Consider the following 14,825-nt stretch of genomic DNA (forward strand, 5'->3'; position numbering starts at 1 on the left):
CTAGTCGTTAATGAATTACAGATATCTGTAATGAGAATCTGGTCAGGCTAATAAATGTTACAACGGCTTGTCATAGTGGGTGTGAACACAGACCTATGGAAATTGAGTGATGTAGCCTGTATAGTCCAATGTAAAACTGATTGAAATGACAGTAGGCCTCAGTGACGGTAGAGTAGACTACTTTTAATGACCAATGATGGCCGATGGCAATTTGCTTACTCAGCAGCACCATGGAGAGCGGCACGACAACAGACCCACATTCAGTTTATAACCGCCTCCCACACATCATGTAACTTCTTTCACAGTGTTTGCCAAACACGGCGATTTGGAGGGTCTATACTTACTGTACTTTTCTGTCCTCTCTCTATATATTGATTGTTAGGCTTTTTTTTATAAGGCATCAGCGGACGGCCATCGCGACAAATATTTTCCCAACTCTTTCCTCCTTTCCCCGTCTCCCTTTATAGATGCGTGCAGGCCTTAAAACAACTTTTTTTTTTCTTTTCTTTTTCAGTGGGCTAGTTATCAGGCTGCATGCCTGATTTTACATTTTAGCTGTCTGCTCCAAAATCGAGTATGAAAGCCATTCGAAAATATAGCCAAAAGGGTCCAATCCCGACTAACCTAATAAATAAATAAATAAATAAACACCACTGGCCTTGACACATAACCTAATTATTTCTTTCTTCCTCTATCTTGCCTATATTTACATAGCCTAGTATTAAGTGCTGTGGTTTGTTCATGCGTTATTCGGTTTCATATTGTGCTGCCACAAATGTAATATAATTGTGCCGTTAGTTGTGCAAATTGCAGTTCGATCCTTTACTTTGTGCATATTGGCCTATAGTCTATCGCTTATAACAACAGACTGATGCCGCAATAGAAAAAAAGTCCATGCTGTAGCCTTTCATCTTTCATATTTGCCTCCCCAAGATGAAGGTTCAAACTTCGACTATGCTTTCTGTCTACAGGTTTGAGGGAAACCTCTTCAATTGACTCTCATTAGCACTGCCAATGATGAGAAACAGAATCCGTCTGGATCCGTCTAGGCCTAAATGGTGATTCGCAAGCGTAAAGGATCGTAGCCTACTTGCAAAACAGTTGCAATCCTGTTTAGAGATTTACAGAACTGACTTCTGGTTTTCAGATTCGTTATTTATGTTTGAACCATTTCACAATCTTGGGTATATGTACGATTTCTTTGGGCAGAAATATACCTCCAGTCCTCCATAGATAGCTGTCATTTTGTGTGAAGATTTTAGATCTACACTCTCATTCACTAAAGCGATATAAATTTCTCTTCCATGCATTACAACTCTGTCTGCTGTAGCTTACTACTGTTTAGTTCACTGTAGATGATGTGGCAAATGTCGCCATCTAGTGGACATCACCTGATCTGTGATTTCTCTGCCTCAGACTTGGTTTCTGGCCACAGGTTAGACCGGTTTGGTGTCAGGCTGATGTTTGTGGACTTTGATTGTGATGTTATGCGGATGTGACCGCACCCTCAGATCAAGAAAACAGACACCCAGAACTGACGAAGAACAATAAGCAGCATCTTGTTTGTTTGTGTTTTTACAGATGAAGGTAGAAAGTCTCCGTAGCTTGATCTAGATGTGAATTCACCAGGAAAACATCTTCCAAGGTAACATTATTGTTTGATAAATGCTAGCTGGCATTATATGATGTGACTGTATAGTCGACTTGTGCAAGAGAAGGTGCTTAAGTCTTTCATGCAACTGTTGCTTGCAGATGCTGTGTATAGTGCCATGATATCCAAAACTTGTGTTAATGTCTCAGTTGTCCCCAAGGCTTGAAAATCCTTCTCTCTGTATAAACCTGGTCAATTAATTTGTTAACAAAAACAAAAGTGCAAACCATAAACTGGGTGACTACAGATGTCTGTGAAATTAAAGAGTAAAATTTAAATGGTTCTAAGACCGTTCATATCACTCAGTGCACCTTATATTTGGTATTTAACTGTCAGGAATGAACAGCAGAAGTGATATATCCTGTAATGGAAACCTTGGTATAATAAATCAGTCCAAGTCACACAGCATGTTGGGTGTGTTTGTGTAAAGGTGCTCGCTCTACTATGAGTCAGTCTGAGGAGAGAGAGGAGGGGCTCCCTCCCTCTAAAACCACTCTGCCTGGGGAACATGACAGCCGGACCAAAGCTAAGAGGTAAGATGAGGATCTCCAACTGTCCATGACTGTTCTCCATCTCAGAGCTCCGCAGTGAAATCATTACAGCATCATTATTCAGAGTAAAAGCTCTGTCTCTGTTGTGTTGAAGCCCAGTCCAGCAGGAGAGACCAGACTCCCCTGAACCCAGCTGTGTGTCCATGAAGAGCGACAAGTCTATGAATCACCCAATTCGTTTTAAAAGACAACATTCTTCTAAAACAAAGTAAGTCCAACCTTTTGTAGCTTGGCAGCTACAGTAGTAGCTGTTGAGGAAGGGGAGAACATTACTCATTCACTCTCCTCTCAGATTTTCTATCTGGTTCTGGGATTTGAACTGGTGACCTATCTGGTCAAATTCAGCTTTTATTGAGGTTAAAACTACCCTTCTTTGGGGGCACCGAGGTGCCCCCAAAGAAGGGTAGTAGTAACTGAGTACCACTCAATTGGTAGAGCATGTGATCCCCTCTCTGCCCTGTCTCTCTCTCCTGTGACTGTTCAATAAAGCAGAAATTCCCCCCAAAAAACTAGCCTTCTTTTGTGAATGTTGTGTTTCTAGCAAGATCCGGCAGGAGAGACCAGACTCCCCTGAACCCAGCTGTGTGTCCATGAAGAGCGACAAGTCTATGAATCACCCAATTCGTTTTAAAAGACAACATTCTTCTGAAACAAAGTAAGTCCAACCTTTTGTAGCTTGGCAGCTACAGTAGTAGCTGTTGAGGAAGGGGAGAACATTACTCATTCACTCTCCTCTCAGATTTTCTATCTGGTTCTGGGATTTGAACTGGTGACCTATCTGGTCAAATTCAGCTTTTATTGAGGTTAAAACTACCCTTCTTTGGGGGCGCCTCGGTGCCCCCAAAGAAGGGTAGTAGTAATTGAGTACCACTCAATTGGTAGAGCATGTGATCCCCTCTCTGCCCTGTCTCTCTCTCCTGTGACTGTTCAATAAAGCAGAAATTCCCCCCAAAAAACTAGCCTTCTTTTGTGAATGTTGTGTTTCTAGCAGGATCCGGCAGGAGAGACCAGACTCCATTGTACCCAGCTGTGTGTCCATGAAGAGTGACCGGTCTATGGGTCGCATTATTGAGTTCAAAGATGGACAGCACTCTGCTGAGCCAAGGTGAGAATTTAAAACAGATGAATTTGTTATTATCCAACGCATCAAGTCATGAGATATAGAATTGGTCCGGCCCTTCATACTCTGTTGATTTAGTTTCCTCTTTCAAAACTTCACATCCAATAATCAGGGCTGGCTTTCCTGATAACAGTGTGTCTTGAAAACTCACAACATACGTCACAGACTACTTCACAACATTTTCTTGTTCATGTGCTTGAATTTTTCACTTGCATTTCCAAAGGACATCACGATGATGTCCTTGATCATGACAGTTTTTCAAGATCAACTTCAAGAATCGTAAGGCATCACAGGTTGATTCAAGGAATCATCAATTTTCTGAGCTGAAAGCATAAGTTGATGGAAGAAATTTTTAAAACATATATTTTATAGTCTCCAGTGGTTCACTTTATCACTTGTGAAGGGGGTTGAGGGAAAATATTTACTGAATTGGCAGGCTCATGAACTACACTGTTTGCGTTGTGGGCCAGTTGCCTGGGATTTGCTTAGAACATAGCAGAATTGGGCATAGGGCACTGATGTAGACTAAAGCATAAATTCAAATTTGGTGTTGCCCAATAATAAATACATTGGTGAAAGAGAGGTGGTATTATTATTTATTTATTTATTTATGTTGACAGTAAGGGCTGGCCAAAAGGAAATGCCTCTAATGGTTTTGATGTTGTGGAGCACAGAGTTTAGGTTCAACACCAGCTTGTCTGCTGTAGGATCTCGCCTTCACCGCTTCTGCAAAGAGATACTTGAAATCTCACGACTAGTGCCAGGTTGTTGTGAATGAACGACACATTTTATGTACTGCTTGAGTGTGTGTGTGTGTGTGTGTCTGGAGACCTAATACTTAATGTTTTCTCCACAGAGTTCACCATCAAAGTAAAGAGGTTTCCAGTGGTCTGTCTGCCCAGGAGCATCAAACAGACCTGGACTCCATATTTATGGTTTGTAAACAACAACACCTTTTACTTCAGCTACAAAGAAAATGCAAAACAACCATTCTGGTCATTATAGTCTCCATGCTACACTCTTTAGACCAGTGGGCTTTCAAACCATGCAAGATGGATCTGAAGTTGTGTTCCACGATTTAAATATATGGAACTTTAATTTATGTATTATTCTGTTACAGCTTCTTGAGGAGAACATTGTCACTTTTGTGAAGAACGAGCTGAAAAAGTTCCAGAGGGTTCTGAGTCCAGATTACCCAGAATGGTCAGAGAGGCAGATGGAGGATGAGGAGTTGGTGGACGGTGAGGAGGAAGAGCAGAGGAGGAGCAGCAGAGAGGCTTTTCTGCAGATCACACTGCGGTTCCTGAGGAGAATGAAGCAGGAGGATCTGGCTGAGGACAGGTTTAACATGATGGAAAGGGGGAATGCTTTATATATTCTGTATACATCTGCATCAGCACTTTTGAAATTCTTCTGGGCTGCACACACAGCCAGAACATGTTTGTCCACTAGATATCATGGAGTGGGAAAATATATACATCCACACTGAAATGTTTACATTCCTCAGATTTTCCATAACATCCACTCATTGATTTCATTTGTTGTTTGTTCCTTCAGACACTCTTACTGCAGTGTGCCAACGTAAACTCAAATCCAAACTTAAGGAGAAGTCTCAGTGTTTGTTTGAGGGAATTGCTAAAGCAGGAAATCCAACACTTCTGAATCAGATCTACACAGAGCTTTACATCACAGAGGGAGGGAGTGGAGAGGTCAATGATGAACATGAGGTCAGACAGATTGAAACAGCATCCAGGAAACCAGCGAGACCAGAAACAACAATCAAACGTGAAGACATCTTTAAACCCTTACCTGGAAGAGATAAACCAACCAGAACATTGATGACAAAGGGAGTGGCTGGCATTGGGAAAACAGTCTTAACACAGAAGTTCACTCTGGACTGGGCTGAAGACAAAGCCAACAACAACATACAGTTCACATTTCCGTTCACTTTCCGGGAGCTGAATCTGCTGAAAGGGAAAAAGTACAGCTTGGTGGAACTTATTCATCACTTCTTTATTGAGACCAAAGAAGCAGGAATCTGCAGGTTTGACAAGTTCCAGGTTGTGTTCATCTTTGACGGTCTGGATGAGTGTCGACTTCCTCTAGACTTCCACAACAATGAGATCCTGACTGATGTTACAGAGTCGACCTCAGTGGATGTGCTGCTGACAAACCTCATCAAGGGGAAACTGCTTCCCTCTGCTCACCTCTGGATAACCACACAACCTGCAGCAGCCAATCAGATCCCTCCTGAGTGCGTTGACATGGTGACAGAGGTGAGAGGGTTCACTGAACCACAGAAGGAGGAGTACTTCAGGAAGAGATTCAGAGATGAGGAGCTGGCCAGCAGAATCATCTCCCACGTCAAGATATCACAAAGCCTCCACATCATGTGCCACATCCCAGTCTTCTGCTGGATCACTGCTACAGTTCTGGAGCATGTGTTGAGAATCAGTGAGAGAGGAGACCTGCCCAAGACCCTGACTGAGATGTACACCCACTTCCTGGTGGTTCAGTCCAAACAAGGGAATGTCAAGTATCATGGGAGAGATCATGAGACAGATCCACACTGGAATAGAAAGAGCAGGAAGATGATTCTCTCTCTGGGAAAACTGGCTTTTGACCAGCTGGAGAAAGGCAACCTGATCTTCTATGAAGCTGACCTGGCAGAGTGTGGCATTGATATCAGAGCAGCCTCAGTGTACTCAGGAGTGTTCACACAGATCTTTAAAGAGGAGCATGGGCTAAACCAGGACAAGTTATTCTGCTTTGTCCATCTGAGCATTCAGGAGTTTCTGGCTGCTGTTTATGTCATCGTCTCATTCATCGACTCTGATGTCAATCTGCTGTCATGAAATCAGTCAACATCCCGAGACAAATCTCAGGTAAATCACCTCTACCAGAGTGCTGTGGACAAGGCCTTACAGAGTCCAAATGGACACCTGGACTTGTTCCTCCGCTTCCTCCTGGGCCTTTCACTGCAGACCAACCAGACTGTCCTACGAGGCCTGCTGAAACAGATAAGAAGTAGCTCACAGACCAATCAGGATACAGTCCAGTACATCCAGGAGAAGATCGGGGACAATCCTTTTGCAGAGAGAAGCATCAATCTGTTCCACTGTCTGAATGAGCTGAATGACCGTTCTCTAGTGGAGGAGATCCAACAGTACCTGAGATCAGGAAGTCTGTCCACAGACAAACTCTCCCCTGCTCAGTGGTCAGCTCTGGTCTTCATCTTACTGTCATAAGAAGAAGAGCTGGACGTGTTTGACCTGAAGAAATACTCTTCTTCAGAGGAGGGCCTTCTGAAGCTGCTGCCAGTGGTCAGAGCCTCCAGTAAATCTGTGTAGGTACATAGATAACTGGAAATATTAAATATATTAAATGTAATATTTGTACAGAAGAGAAAAAAGGAATATTTTCAAAGTTTGTCTTTATTGCAAATGCTCCTTCAGGCTGAGTGTCTGTCAGCTGTCGGAGAGAAGCTGTGAAGCTCTGGCCTCAGTTCTCAGCTCCCAGTCTTCTAGTCTGAGAGAGCTGGACCTGAGTAACAACGACCTGCAAGATTCAGGAGTGAAGCTGCTCTCTGCTGGACTGGGGAGTCCACAATGTAGACTGGAAACTCTCAGGTAAGATACATTTACAGTTTTTCTCAATTCATTTTCTTCAATCTGTTCAACAGATGACCGTTTAAATTCTGCTTTTCATGTAGGTTAATGTCAATAAATAAACACCTGGGACCATATTTACGAAGCTTCCTAGTACTAAGAGTTGGTCATAGTGGTGAAATTCTATGAAGAATTTCTCCTTAAAAGTAAGATTAAATCATAGTAAAGATAAAAGCTATTCCAGAAGCATTTTAGCCCTTAAGAGAACTCCTAAGATGAAAAACTGTTAGAGAGGAGGACTTTTAGGAGGTTTGGGAGTTTCTTAAGCAGAGAAGAAAATGGCTGAAAGATGCAGAGGCAGGAGAAATGCTCTCCAAATGCTGAACCACCTAGGAACACCCTAGCAACCACCTAGCACACACTAGCAACCACCTAGAAATACCCTAGCAACTGGTACTCTACAGCAAGCCCACGCATTTTCTCCAGGAAATGTATTGTAGTTCCACAAAAAAATCTTTCCCCCCCAAAATTGGTGCACTATCTACTCCCACACCGTTTACACTAGAAACTCTGTCCAAGTTGCATCTTGTAGCATGTTACGTAGAGTTATTCTTGTATTCAACTTTGTGATCCAACTTTTACTTTTTGCACTATTTATGTTAATCGCAAATTAAAACCAAATACACAATAATTGACGGAATGTTCAGAGACCAGTAGGTGGGGCCATTCTCACTGACCAGAGTCATTAACAGACACACACATAGCTACTGGTACATATATAGTACCAGTTCCAGTATGTGTACCAGTATGTACCAGTACGTGTATAGTCGGCCACACACACACACACACACACTACACATCGGTACACATCCATCCGCACACACACACACACACACACACAAACAAAAACACACACACACTACACATCGGTACACATCCATCCGCACACACACACACACACATACAAACACACACACACACTACACATTGGTGCACTTCCATTCGCACACACACACACACACACGGCTACTGGTACGTATAGTACCAGTGCCAGTACGTTTATCAGTATGTGGCAGCACCAGTACATGTATAGTCGGCCACAGACATACACACACACACACATACACACACACACATACACACACACACACAGAGCTAGAATCGCCCTAGCAACCACCTAGAACACCCTAGTACACACTAGCAACCACCTAGAAGTGCCCTAGCAACCACCTAGTACACCCAAGAAACCACCTACTACACACTAGCAACCACTTACAAAGGCCCTACCAACCACCTAGTACACCCTAGCAACATCTAGTACACCCTAGCAACCACCTAGAACGCCCTAGCAACCACCTAGAACGCCCTAGCAACCACCTAGTACACCCTAGCAACCACCTAGTACACCCTAGCAACCACCTAGAAACGCCATAGCAACCACCTAGTACACCCTAGCAACCACCTAGAAGTGCCCTAGCAACCACCTAGTAACAAACAGCAAGCCCACGCATTTTCTCCAGGAAATGTATTCTAGTTATCATTAATAGTGGGCTTGCTGCAATAATAATAATTTCCATTATTTATTCTGGTACCAAGGAGGCTTTATATTATGCAACGGTACACATAAAAATGGCCGCTGCTCCGACCATCCAGGAGCGTTGATTTGAATGGGAAAGACCGTTCTATCCATTCAAATTCTATGGTGTCATACCTAGCAACGGGGTCAACCACACCTCCTCTCTAAGATAAAAGTTATTTTCCATTCCTTGCTCAGAGTTGCTCTGAGAACTTTCCTAAATCACTTATAAGCTAGGACTTCTTGCTAGAAATGTTTAGGCAAAGTTAAGAGTATTCTCAGAATATTAGTGATGAATACGGCCCCTGACCTGTGTAGGATTTTCTCTGCTTACATGATTTTTAAACCAATTGAGATGCCAACATTTAGCACTGTTTTGTAGCCCCTGTGAATTTCTTTCCTTGAAGATATTTCACTATTTCCTCTTCTTGCCACCTCAGTTGCTGAAACCTAAAATACCAGAAAGGACTTCTAAGATTCTGTCACATATTGAGTGGAGAACTCTCAAACTGGATCAAATGAAGCCACAGAGCCTAACATTGGGTTAACTGTTTGCATTTGAGACATTTACATTATTTGCTAGAATTTCACCGCATTGTCGCAACTAATTTCAGAGATACCTAACACAGAACTTGTTTTGTGTGTGTGTGTGTGTGTGTGTGTGTGTGTGCAGGGTGTCAGGCTGTCTGCTCACAGAGGAAAGCTGTGCTTCTCTGGCCTCAGCTCTGAGCGCCAACCCCTCCCATCTGAGAGAGCTGGACCTGAGCTACAATCATCCAGGAGCCTCCGGAGTGAAGCTGCTCTCTGCTGGACTGGAGGATCCACACTGGAGACTGGACTCTCTCAAGTATGGAGAGGCAACATCTGCTATAAGGCTGAGAGCTCACACACATTTTCTCTGTCACACTGAGAACATGAAGAATATTGTTTCATGTGTCATGGTGGATATGAGTGACATTGTATGGAAAATCACTCATACGAAAGGTTATGAAGATTAATTTCCATTATCTTTTTTATACAATTCATTTTTATTTTTCCATTACAATGTTTACATTCCACACATCAAGTGTGTTCACTAGTTCACTAACAGAATTCAGAGACAAATCTCTGTTCAGCACGTGTGGACACACAAAGAAAAAAACAATTATAACAACACTAAATGACTTAATTACTATTCTACACACCCCTTCATCTACCAGACCCATCTCCCCACCCATTCTCTTCACAGTCTCATACGCAGTCAAAGACACAAGACAAAAGAAATAAAACACAAACAGAATCACAACTTCTGCAACATCGACTTCCTGTACATTAACAAACATTGGTAACTGTTTATAATCAAGCATATTCAACGTCCTTTCTGATTCAACATTCTTTTTAAAGTCTTTTAATCCTTTATATCATTCTTTAACTTTTGTAAACCAAATATAATCAAACTGTCTGATTTTATAATTTTTAATACTTTTAATACTTTCAATATTCAAATAGTATTTAATGTTGTACTTGCACAACTGAAATTCAGGGCACTTATCTACTTTCCAATTCAATGATAGCACTTTTTCCCACGGCACGCCATGTGGCCAGGGGCAGAAAGTGGCAAATTCAGGTCACTCACTCAGTCACTCATTCACTCACTCGGTCACTCAGGGACGGTTTTGCACTGAGCCTGTGGTTCGTCAGATGGCCTCTAGAGGGCGTGCCATGGATCTGCACAGGATCTGTGCTTGTTTTAACAATTAAAGCTGAAAACTAAATGTTCACACTAAATGTTCGCTGTGTGACTCCCTATAAAATGTTGTAATCTTGTCTCTAGTGTAATATATCCTGGTCATAAGTTTATATTGTATTAATCGCAACCCTTCATCTGTTGTAATAGATTTTGTTAATGCAAGGCACTGATTCCATTTCCCTGTTAAACCCCCCCCCCCCTCCCCCCTCCTCCCTCCTCAGTGTGGACCACGGTGGAGTGCAGATGTTGAAACCAGGTCTGAGGAAGTGTAAGTGTGTGTTTTGTGTTAGTCATGAAAACAAAGCAGCACACATAAAATTTCGACATCTATTTATTCAAAGTCTAAATGTGTCATCATGAAACTGTGACAAAATCAACATTCTATTAATAATCTAACAAACTATTAATAAAGCAACAAATAACATAACATAATAACAGAACATTTAGATGAGAAGCTGCTGCTGTATTGTGTCTTGTTCTCTCCATCAGATGCCTGTGAGCTCACACTGGACCCAAACACAGCACACAGAAACCTCTTCCTGTCTGAAGACAACAGAAAGGTGACAGAGGTGAGAGAGGAGCAGCCATATCCTGATCACCCAGAGAGATTTGACTTCTGGCCTCATGTGCTGTGTAGCAATGGTCTGACTGGTCGCTGTTACTGGGAGGTCGAGTGGGAAGGAACGGTTTTTATAGGAGTGACTTACAGAGGAATCAGGAGAGGAGACAGTGATGACTGCTGGCTTGGAAGGAATGACAGGTGCTGGAGTGTGTTCTGCTCTGATGATAGTTACTCTGCTTGTCAAAATAACAGAACAGACATACACACTGCCCCCCCCTCCTCTGTCTCTGACAGAGTAGCAGTGTATCTGGACTGGCCTGCTGGCTCTCTGTCCTTCTACAGAGTTTCCTCTGACACACTGATCCACATCCACACCTTCCACGCCACATTCACTGAACCCCTCTACCCTGCGTTTGGATTTGGGATTAGGGATGGGGATGGGTTTAGGTTTAATTTTGACTCCTCAGCGTCCCTGTGTCAGATATAGGAGGTAGAGTTGCCTCCTGTGTAGGGAAACACTCACACTGCTGACCAAAGACAGCTGCTGAAACTCTGTACAGGATAGTCCCTTGAAGAAGTGAGATAGAAGTACAGGAACACACACACACTTACCTACACTGTAAATAGAGTGTATTCTATGTGCTGGGTAACTGAACTGGGTTTTAACAACACGCATACAAGAACATGGACATTTTATTGTGAAAATGAATGAGTGAGATATTAACCAGGTAGAATTGAGTCATGGTTGTTCATCTTAGTGTCTCCTGTAGATGATTGACAGGTGTTACGCCTGGTCTAGGGGAGACTAAAAGCGCAATATGAAATGAGAGTGACCCTCTGCCCCCAGCTCCCAAGACCAGCAAGGATTGCGGTTTAGAAAAGTTATTCATTTTAAACAAACCAAATGACAAAAAGGAAGCTATAGGCTTCAGGGTGAGTCAATGCTAAAATAACAAACAAAAGAAAACTAACTGGGGAGGACAACCAAACTTCCCTTACAATACAGTAAAATACAAACAACTATCCTAATCTCCTAACTAAACTATGACAGGTAGGCAAACTTGGAGAAGGTCTTCATTAAAAGTAACACGTTAGAGTACTTTCACGTTACCCACTTAAAATCATGCCTTTAAAATACGTCTTCTGCTGATGTCATCACTATTATTGTACAGAAATCATCACTAATCATCATGTCTGGGACACAGCCTTAAGTAACAAACTACTGTTGTCTAAAGAAAACATCAAGGTAGCTTTCAGTTACCTGGCTCCACAGTAAATAGTCAGATCACAGAAGCGTTAACTGATCCGGGCTGGTCTCAAAATAAATGGAAGACTGCACTCATAAGCACTTTCAATTCAAATCTTAGGTATGATAGTGAAAGCTAAACTTACAGTTAACAATAATGTTCTTACCCTTTTTTTGATCAGTTCAAAGTAACACAAATATTTCCAAGTTCTGCAGTTTATTGTTGTGTTCATTCTAAAAGCGAGAAAGCCAGTCTACAGTATAGTCTGCTTTTAATAACATCATGTAGCGCAATACATAGTTCCACCAAAGGGGGGACTATGGATCGGTCTCTGTCCGTTAGTTTGTTCATTAGTTTGTTAGTCACACTGCAACGTTGACTTTGTGCTGGTAGGGGACGGCATTGACAATGAATGGGGACTCAGTGGTAAAGCAATACAGTTTAAGTTATCATAGGTAACATAATAGTCTACACACGCTACACACTTGGAGACATCAGACTGGGTTGATGTGTTGAAGTGAAAGTCAATGGAGAATTTTTGGGCAAACCTCTAACCACAAGACACTGTAGTTATTGTACAGTTGTTGGACTGTTGTACTGTTATTGCACTCATCACTGCACTACCACTGTGCCGTCAGTGTTGACTACTTATATTACAACTTACCTACTGTACAATACCATATATCACTTATCATTTAGCATTTATATTATTCATAACATTCACGCTACATCTGGTGGGGGACAACATGTTTACTATTTGCTTGTTTTATTTGCACTAACTCCTAACTTTCCTGAATTTCCCCAAGGGGTTTAATAAAGTGCTATCTTATCTTAACTAAACATTTAACCATTTGAAAGAAAAATAAAAGTAGCGGAATGTAACTTATAACTGTAACTAACTAACTAACTAGTAATTACATGAACGCGTTAAGTTAGTCATTACCACAAAAAAGTAATCTGATTACTGTAACGTGTGTTATGTGTATATATATATCTATATATATAGATATAGATGTACAGTATATATATGTATATATGGGTGGTTTTAGAATTGGGGGTACATTTCGCGTCTGCCAGGTTAACCTTTTGTTATTTTCCCAAAAAATGCTCTTTTGTGAATCAATCTGAAATAATAATAGTAATTATATTAAACACTCACTAATAATAATGCTTGCTAGCTTGATGTATATTTTAAGCATAATTTATACATAAAATATTAAAATATTAACCAAATGACTTTCACCCCACCTATTATTGACTGTCTTCGACTCCTGATTTATTACATTCAACTTGAAATAACAGAGAATAATTAAGTGTAATTTTTTTTTTTTTGTGCTTAGTCTATTAATTATTATAAAATCAATTGCTGAGAATATCTATTTTCTGTATTATATGTAATTTCAGTAATAAAAAAAAATATTTTGAGCCTGTCCCTATGTTCTGGTCAACTCTGTTACCTCTGTTATAAAACCGTATTCATATATAATATACTTATATACTTCATATATAAAGCATGTGACCTGCACTCAGTGATGTCACTTTCTCTGGCAGGAAACATCTGGAGGAGAGTGAGGTGTGTCATGCTTCTTCTCTCATGATTTTGTACAAAATGTTGAAGATACACCAACAGTAGATTCATTATTTGTCAAATCTGTTACTGTGATATTGCAGTGAAGATCTTGTTAAATTTTTGAAGAACAATAATATGATGAAAATCCATAAAATTCTGTTTTTAGACATGCCATGTGCTATCTGGTTTGAGGTTAGCACATGAAGTTAAGGCACAAAATGGTGAAAAATGTCAACTCTGTTACCGTCAACTCTGTTAATGTTTTACTCAGTTTAACGATAACAGAGTTGACGATGAGTAACAAATGTTCCCAACGACATTTAAGCATTTTACATTATTTTACAACATTTAATATAGATGGGTCATTATAATGTAAAGGGTACATTTTAGGTAAACCATTCCAGGTTAAGGAAATTTGAATAATTTTATGATTTTAATTAAATTTTTATAATTTTATGGTCAACTTTATGAATAGAAAATCTTTTTAATAAAAAAATAATTTATCAATGGAAAATATGCCCACTGTGTCCTAATGACCAGGCAGTTCCTCCAGTAATCCTCTCTAGCCTTACAAGCAGAAACAACTTTACTTTTTCGCGGTTATGTTTTCTGATACCAATGTGTTGAAAATGTCAGCAGTATATATTCGGGTTTAGGCCTATATAATCCTATAATTAGGTCTATTTATTGTCTATGGCTTTTATTGTTTGATTATTTTTTGCCTATTTCTATTACTTCTTTTTATAGCTTTGCGCTTATATTCTATTTCCTTTCCCCGCTGAGTCATATTAATTTTGCTGTTGCAACAATCTAATTTCCCCACGGGGATCAATACTTTCATCTTATCTTATCCAAATTGTCTGATCTGGATCTGTCCATGTTGCATGTGATTGGCTATTTGTTACAAACCCCGCCTCTTTCATGTGAATGCGCTCATAGCTGGATAGGTAAATCCCGGGTTGACAGAGCCAGTTGATAACCAGCTATGTGAGACCGGTTATCTGGGACCACCAATGTTAGGTTTAGTGAAGCCGGCTAAGGCAAAGACTATGTTGAACTCGCTTCGTGAGACAGGCCTCTGACCTTGAACCACAGACATCCAGGTTAGATGAGTGCATAGGTCCATGAGTCCTTGAGTAATTAAATTAGAGTAACTGGACACTAAGTTATAGGTACATTGAGAAAAGTGTAGTTATTTGATTGTTAGTATT

General features: G+C 40.8%; 1 pseudogene; it reads left to right on the plus strand.

Moving 5' to 3' along the window:
* The first annotated feature begins 1,515 nt into the window (after window positions 1-1,515).
* Window positions 1,516-13,342, plus strand: LOC139644586 (NLR family CARD domain-containing protein 3-like; annotated as a pseudogene).
* Window positions 13,343-14,825: the final 1,483 nt, after the last annotated feature.

The sequence above is a fragment of the Centroberyx affinis genome, unplaced genomic scaffold, assembly GCF_046629955.1.
Source record: "Centroberyx affinis isolate AG114_WGS23_722 - 3 ecotype Tasmania unplaced genomic scaffold, CSIRO-AGI_Caff_v1 ptg000757l_1, whole genome shotgun sequence".
In the NCBI taxonomy this organism is placed as follows: domain Eukaryota; kingdom Metazoa; phylum Chordata; class Actinopteri; order Beryciformes; family Berycidae; genus Centroberyx; species Centroberyx affinis.